The sequence below is a fragment of the Octopus bimaculoides genome, chromosome 6, assembly GCF_001194135.2.
Source record: "Octopus bimaculoides isolate UCB-OBI-ISO-001 chromosome 6, ASM119413v2, whole genome shotgun sequence".
In the NCBI taxonomy this organism is placed as follows: domain Eukaryota; kingdom Metazoa; phylum Mollusca; class Cephalopoda; order Octopoda; family Octopodidae; genus Octopus; species Octopus bimaculoides.
The window spans coordinates 4,234,578-4,243,626 of NC_068986.1; the positions used below are offsets into that span (position 1 = coordinate 4,234,578).

Below are 9,049 nucleotides of genomic sequence, written 5' to 3' on the forward strand. Positions count from 1 at the left end.
TGTGTGTGTATATATATATATATATATATATGTGTGTGTGTGTATATATATATATATATATGTGTGTATATATATATGTGTGTGTGTATATATATATGTGTGTGTGTATATATATATGTGTGTGTGTATATATATATGTATATATGTGTGTATATATATATGTGTGTGTATATATATATGTGTATGTGTGTATATATATATGTGTGTGTATATATATATGTGTGTGTGTGTATATATATATATATATATATATATTTACCAATGTGGAACAGCACTAGTTCGAATATTTTGTCTCAGAAAAATTTCTCAGAGACACAGGCACGACTGTGTGGCTAAGAACTTTGCTTCCCAGCCACACGGTTCTGGGTTCAGTCCCACTAGATGACACCTTGTTAGAGGATTTGGTTGATGGAAACTGAAAGAAGCCTATTCTATATGTGTGTTTCTGTATGTGAATGAGTGTGTGTGTGTGTGTTCACATCTCCTTGCCTTCACATCACTTGATAGCTTTAAATGAGTTTTTCTCTATAATGCAAGCAGTGTCATTCATATTGATTATTCTGTGAAAACATGTCTGGCCATGAGGAAGTATTACTTTATGTAGAAACAGGTGAGGTTGGTAGCAGGAACAGCATCTGGCTGTAGGAAATATGCCTCAGGAAAAACCTGGAAAAATGGACATTAAAACAATGATGACTTGTGAATAAAAAAAAAAAAAAAGAATACAGCTTTATGCAGAATGTTGGTGGATCACCAGACCTGGTGTTTCAACTTAATTAGGCCTTTTCAGTGATGAACACTTGGACTTTCTGAGCTAAGCCAAATATGTTTGTTCCAATATAAAAATCATTAAAAACAACTTTTACTGATTCATGTGAAAGCTAACCACATTTACACACATGCACAAACACATGTATCATTTGCTTAATGTCTATATATCTCTGCTAATGTGGGATAGATTCTATGAATATGTCATTAAAGCATTGTTTACAGCTGAATGTCTTTCTTAATGATAACCCTTGGACAAGCTGTTGACAGGAAAAGTACCGCACATCATGTTATTCGAATAAGTGAGCACAGATGTAAACAAACACACAGATATACACATATATGTTTACATATATATATAAATAACAAGCTTCTCTTCAGTTTCCTTCTGCCAAATCCTCTCACAAAGTTTTAGTCAGGCCATGGTAATAGCAGAAGACACTTGCCCAACGTGATTCACAAAGGGACAGTGGGACTGAAACCAAAACTGCAAAGTCGGGAAGCAAACTACTTCTTAACCATGCAACTATGTTTGTACCTTGATAATTAAATATGTGTGTGTGTGTGTATATATATATATATATGTGTATATATACATATATATGAGTGTGCATGTGTATAGATGTATACATATATGTGCGTGTGTATAGATGTATACATATGTGTGTGTGTGTAGATATATAGATAGATATATGTACATATTCTGTACATATACATAAAAAGCACCCAACACACTCTGTAAAGTGGTTGGCATTAGGAAGGGCATCCAGCCATAAAAAGCAAGCCAAGTCAGACTGAAGCCTGGTGTAACTCTCCTACTTGACAACTCTGGTTAAACTGTTCAACCCATGCCAGTATGGAAAGCGGATGTTAAATGATGATGATATATATTATCTGTGTGTGTGTGTGTGTATAAACACAAACATGCACCACACACACACTCACACACAAGTGTATGGATTTTCATAGTTTCCATCTGCTAGTTCCATTCCATCCACAAAGTTTCAGTTGGCCTGAGATTATTTACAGAAGACACTTGCCCTTGGTGCCATGCTATGAGTTTGAACTCAAGGCCATGCACTTTACTAAAAAAAAAGTAAGCTCCATATTCACATGGTCTTTCTTATATTAATAAACATAATTAGCTCATAAATTTTTAACTATAATGTTTAAGTTCATGTTTTGCCTCAACCAAATTTTAGATTTCAACTGCATTCAAAATATCAGTCCCTTTAATTTCCACAGGATAAGACCATATTCCATAAATTTGCTTCATGTAAATAACTGTAAGAAAATGAAAAACAGATAGTACAGCTGCAACAAATTAATCTCCTTTAGTTAGTATTACTTTGATATCAGCTGGGATTAGGGGAAAAGGAAAACAAACAAAAGAGAATAAAAGGCACTGCAGTATAGTATAGTATATTATGAATTGTATGTAGATGTTGTTTTGTTGAACTTTTAGATTTATAAATACAACTAATGCATGAGTTACCAAAAATTATAAAATAAATTTTTTTCTTTTTCTGTTTTCTTTTTTTTTTTTTTTTTTTTTTTTTTTTTTTTTTTTTTTTTTTTTTTTGGTCACTTCTATGAAAATTCACAGTGGTATTATATTTTTTGAATAATATCCTGCTTACAGTTATTTATTAAAGTGTGAAGTGTGGATTGTTTATAAGACATTATTTGTGCTTGATCGGTGAGCTCTCCAGTAAATTACTGCTCTCTTCTAAAGGAAGAAATAAGGAGCAAAACAGAATTAGTTTTCACTTGAAAGCACTTAAGTTTTACTGATAAATATAATTATTTATTTATTATTTTTTTTGTTTAGCTTATTTTTGGAAAGTAGCTGGTTGAATAGAAACAAAAACAGAGTATTTGTATCTAAATACTTTTAAACTTCATATATTTCTCTTTGAAGTACACTAGATGATGTTTTAGTTAATACTATTATTATTTCCTAGTTAATAGTTTATCAGTTTTTTTACTAACTTATAAATTCCATTAGATTTAGTTACTGTAGTCAATAATTACAGCCAGCCATCTTTTAACTTTGACAGACATTAATTTTTTTTTATTTTTTTTATAGCCAGAGAAGTTTGTTACACACAGAATTGGTAAATTAAATTATTAGTCTGCATTAGAATACTTAATCAGAAATAATTATGTGGTTGAGAAAATACAATTTCAGTTGATGACTGATATTGTTTTAATTATTCCTGAAAATACAAGAGATAATTCCAACATGTTACAGTCTTATCAGCTCTTCTCAGCAAAGCATACACTTCTATTCTGGACTGGTGTTTTAATGCTCAAAGCATTACCTCTTTAGCATTCAGATTATTCTTCCAAATGTAACTCTTATTTATTTACTTTATTTTGAATTAATCATGCATTATCTCATAGCTTTGAGATTTCTATGATGCGGTTGTTCATTTTTTGAATGACATTGTAAGGTAGGTATAAGAGGCCAGATCTAGCTGGTTTGAACATAAAATACAGAATATTTTGGCTGGATATGGCTGCTTTAAATGCTAAAGTGTTGAATATGGTAACACTAACTCAACTATTGTTTTACATCTACTCTTGTATAATATTCTACACTTTACTAGTGATTCTTTCATCAGTACATGAAGTATTATGGGGAAGTTTATATTCCAAGAAAGGAGAGATGGATGTACACCATAACAAGGTCGCTGAATTGGGAGGTTCTCATTCCAGATATGGCTCACTGTTTTATTAGTATAAAGTGAGCTGAAATTGCGAGTGACCACAAATGAATGACATGTGAGAGTGAGTATCTGGCAGACCATGTTTGGAAACCATACTGGAGGTTACTGAATGAGAAATTCAAGATGATTATAGAATCGCATTACTTTGAAGTGGTGGCACTGAGAGCAATAGGTTACAAGTTGGCAAAGCTAGTGACATCACTACTTTGTGTGGATGGGATTCACTGTAATATGTTTCAAAATACTGGGATAAATTCTTAGAGAGGGAGAGAGAGACAGAGAGATTGAAGAATTTGCTAAGGATTGGAGCCAGTTCTAAAGTGTAATGATTGAGAATGATAGACGGGAAGCCATTGGAACTCACTGCCATGTTGGCTTGTGCAACTGGAAAAGTTTTCAAATGTAGTGACTGTGTACATGGTGATGCAACCAAGTAACTGTAGAAAGGAGTTTGGGAGGATTTATAGTGAGGGTTTGTTATGTAGGGTTGTAGATAAAAGCCAATAGCGACTCTGAAAAGACCATCCCCTCCCAGGTCTTGTTGGTTTTGAATTGTCATCAATGCTTCTGTGAGATTATTTTTGGCTAGAGAGTGGTGTTAGCCCTTTGCAAACCCATTTTTAGCTCTAGGAAGAAGTGGTCCATATTAGTCTGGCCTCTATCCTTTGATAGAGGTCTTATGAGGAGCTTGTGCTCTGCTGGCCATAGCTTTCAGGGGCATTGAGATATAAGCCACCACAGCACAACAAGGATTGGACTTTGTGGTGGAAAGCAGGAACAGAGTTTTCTGCTTGCTTTCTAATGTGCCACTGGCACAAGTGCCAGTAAGGCAACACTGGTAACGGGATATCAAAATGATGTTATTAATTTATTGTTTAGTTTTAAAGATTATTAATCATTTATTCCCCAAGTTGTTGATTGTAAATGTTTTATCATTGTTTAAAACATATTTATATTACGCACAATTCATTAATGTGATCATTTACCTCTGTGGATTCCACCATAGGTTGTTGTTTTGCCCTAATGTATCTGTGACACATTAGAGCGTAGTGTTATATAAGGTTTTCTCTATGGTTTATATGTTATTACTAAAGTAAAACAAGGATATTGTGTACTTTAATCAAATGGAGATAAAATAATAAAATGCTGGAAACATTAGAAACCATGGATTTAGCAGATTACATATTGAACTGTTTACTCATGGATTCTGTCGACCTCCTGCAAGTATTTCAGTGTGGTTCTGGGCAAACCAGTTTACTCTCTGTTTTCTCAATTTATCTTGTTTTTGGAATTTTTTATGGATAAAGTAAATAAAACTAATCATGTGAAGCAAAGCTCTGATTACAAAAACCATGTAAATTGATCTGTTCTAACTGGGTGTTGGAAGAAACAGATTTATTTTTTATTATTTGTGGGGTTTTTTTTCTATCTTAAATGTGTATGTGTTTGTGCTTCTAGAATTTTACTTCCGTTTTTCTTGGCTAATGTGGATTAGATGATTTCACAAAAAAAATCTGGTACTAACAAAAGTTTGCTGTGAAGTGGTTTTTCCGCTCTGTTTTGCTGATGATGTCATTTACCTGTAAAGTGTTATATCTCCATTCATATGTAAATTGTCTGTTTTATACTCAGTGTGAGTAATATGTTTTAACAAGTTAGAGTATGTATATTGTTTTCATTCTTGTTATTGAGTTTATATATTTTATAAACATATTTTTACTTGTTTGATTCATGTTGATGTCCGTTTTCTACTTTGTTATTTGGGGTTTAACAATAAATAGTAAAAGCACAACAGAGTTAACATAATAGCATGGTTTTAAATTGAGAAACATTTTATAACATTGTTTATTTCGCTGAACTATTGTAGTCCTTTTTCCACTTTTTAAAGACATTATTTCGTTACAAGCATTTAGACCAGTGCTCTGGTCTGAGAATTATATAGTCTTTTGAAATGTTGATTCCAACTAACCTTTTAGTTCTGCTGATTGTCAGAGAGTACCTCTAGAAAAAGACTTCCCAGCTGAGGCTCAGTTTCAGTATCAATACTGAGGCAGATGAAATCTGTGATTAGCACAAAAAATGGCTACTGTCTCCTAATTCCTTGTTCTCAATGTCGTCTTCAATTTGACACTCTTTCTTAGCAAACCTGGGATATTTTGTGTGCAACTAAGACATGTTCCACCACACTTTAATTGCTTTCATGATAGAAACCTCAGAAACATTCTCCTTTAACCCTTTAGCATTTAAACTAGCCACATCCAGCTAAAATATTCTACTTGTTTTATGCTCAAACTGGCCAGACCCAGCCTCTAACACCTATAATGTCATTGAAAAAATAAAGTTACAACATCAAAATCTCGAGGCTTCAGGATAATGCATGATTAATTCAACACAATGTGAATAAATAAGCCTTACATTTGACAGTTATCTGAATACTGAAAGGTTAAATATGAGACTGTCTACATTCCTTCATCAATACAAAACCAGTCATTACACATATCGAGAAAAATAATCTTGCACCACATCGTTACTGTTCATGGACAGCACATAGATAGAACCTGATATGTCAATATATTTGGTCTCACTGTCTCTTGATCTCACATGGTGACTTAAGAATTAATTGAAACAAAAGCAGCGCATTTCAACAGCAATATGGTAACAAAAGTGTTAAGATAATGAAGAATTTAGGAAAATAACTGCCTCTAATAAGGTGGTGTGTGGAACAAATTAGCATTAAATTTTAATAGACGATTTTAATTTAGATCTATTTAAAACAGAATGTTTGCATCATAGTACCAGGGACATTCTCAAACAAATTGGTGCCAGAAGGATTAAATCAAACATTATTTACATTATTTACATTTGACAGATATTTGTCCTCATCTTGTTTGTTGTTAACACAACTTTTCGGCTGATATACTCTCCAGCCTTCATCAGGTGTCTTGGGGGAAATTTCGAACCTGGGTTCTCATTCCTAAAGTATTTTTCGATATTCTTCTTCTTCTTCTTATTATTATTATTCAGGTCACTACCTGGAATCGAACTCAGAATCTTGGGGTTAAGAACGCAGGCTACTAACCCCAAGATTCCAAGTTCGATTCTAGGCAGTGACCTGAATGATAATAATAACAATAATAATAACATTGAAAAATACCTTAGGAATGAGAACCCAGGTTCAAAATTTCCCCAATACACCTGATGAAGGCTGGAGGGTATATCAGCCGAAACGTTGTGTTAACAACAAACAAGATGAAGGCAAATATCCATCAAATGTAAATAATGTACATAATTCCTCATCTCTTAAATATAGAACTGGATTAAATCAAAGCATGAAAACTGCATCTTAAATTTTAGTGTTCAACTTTAGGACTAGAGAATACTTCAGCTTTGATTGCTGCTGACAAATTACTGTGACCATGAGTAGTGCCCTACATTAGCGTACTATATTTGATCTGTGTTTCTGCTATACACAGAGACATCCAAAGAAACGGTATCTGAGTAATTGGTACAAACTCTTCAACATGGTACAATCACTATGCCCATAAACATTCTGTTTCCTCTCTCTGTATTTTCTATTGCTACTATAATGGTTTCTTGCCCCTCTTAATTTCCAAGCTGTGTGCCTCCTCAGTCCAAGTACATCACTTTTATGCCTGCATTTTGAAAATCTAGACCAATCACTTCATTCACCCCTTTGTCCTCTGAGTTACATCTATTTGCAATTTTCTCTCATCACATTTTTATCTATTGGTTTCGCCCCTACATCTGTCAAACCGAATGTTAATTACATTGATCTCACTTCTTTGTGAAGACCTATCATTGTCATGGATGTCATTATTTTTCTTTTGTAGTTAGCTAACAAGAGAGCCTCTACATAGTCTCTCAACCTGGTAGAAATAGCATTCGACACATCAAACATATCCTTATTAAAAAAAGACCATATTAGATAGATGTAATCCTTGTTACACTGTGTTTGAAAAAAAAAAAGAAGTTGGGATTTGCAAAGGACATAACTGGAATGCTTTTGATGATAGGTTTGATAAGTTAGGGTTGACCTGGGTATAACAACTTAACAATGATTTCAAAGAAAGAATTTCCAAATGTCATCAAAGGATTCTTAAAAATCAGGGTTAAAAAAATTTCTCAGATTGTTCTTGAGATTGGTTTCAAACAAATTTGATACTTACAAAAAAGTACAAAACAAATAAAAAAAAAACCCAAACAAACACTAGAACTAACTCTGGTGATAAGTTTAATAATAATGTAGAATTATGACAGGCAAAGGAAGAGAATAATTAAACAATATTAAACTTAAATGTCGGTAAATAGGTTGAGTTCAGATTTGATTGATAGATCAGCTAATGAGATGACAAGCATGTTAGTGGATTTCTAACAAGATGATCAAGCCTGTTCTCTCTCTCACAGACATACACACATAATGTGTGTGTGTGTGTGTGCGCGCGCGTGTGTGCGTGCGTGAATGTGTGTGTATATATATATATATATATATATATATATATATATATCTCATCTCTCTGGTGCTAAAAGAATTGGCAGTTTCAAACAAAAGGAACTTGATAGTGTCTTCTAAGGTATTCCTAGCATTGAAAAACAAAATTATTGATAATTTGCCCATTTCAAATTTTGTGGCTTGGATGGTACACTTGATCTGTCATTGATTTAACAGTGTACCTGGCACATTAGGTGCCTTTAATGGAGTTTACTCTGTCGTAAACATTAGACCTATGTTTCTGGTTTGAGGATACCTTCCATCAAGTTTTGAAGGCTTGTATAGAATCGTAGGCATTCTCTCCCAATTAAAAAAAAAAAATGGCCTTAAAGTAGTTTTATTCCTGATAGTTTATCATTAGACTGCAGTCGTACTAAGGTACTGCCTTCAGGGTATTTATTATAGCCAATGGTTAAGTTCTACTAGAATTATGAGCTGTTTAGGTGTTTTTATTGGTTTATAGGCTTAAATACAAGTCAATTAACCAATTTATGCTTGTATATGCATGAACACACATATGCATGATGTTTCCATCTACCAAGTTTCACTCATGAAGCATTGCTCAATTGAAGCTATATGAAAAAGACTCTTGTCCAAAGTGCTATACAGTGGGATTGAACAATAGATTTGTGCATGGTTGTAAAACGAACTTCTTAATCAAACAGCCATAACTGCATCCATACTATTCATTTTTAGTTTATTGATTTTTTTTTATATAGGCACAATTTTAATCTAGAGTTTTTGTATGTGGCAGATGTTCAGGTGCAATAAACACTGTAAACAAACAGGAAACAACTTCTATCTCATTCCAGGGAGAAAAACTAGAGGTAGTCGATAGCTTCCGCTATCTGGGTGACCAAGTTAGTAGTGGGGGTGGGTGCGCTGAAAGTGTAACTGCTAGAATAAGAATAGCCTGGGCCAAGTTTAGAGAGCTCTTACCTCTGCTGGCGACAAAGGGACTCTCACTCAGAGTAAAAGGCAGACTGTATGACGCATGTGTACAAACAGCCATGCTACATGGCAGTGAAACATGGGCTGT

At 33.6% G+C, this 9,049-nt stretch overlaps 1 protein-coding gene across 4 annotated transcripts in view; it reads left to right on the forward strand.

Moving 5' to 3' along the window:
* Positions 1-9,049, forward strand: part of LOC106875251 (protein-tyrosine sulfotransferase 1) — a 503,452-nt gene that overhangs the window by 34,307 nt on the left and 460,096 nt on the right. The window lies entirely within an intron of this gene.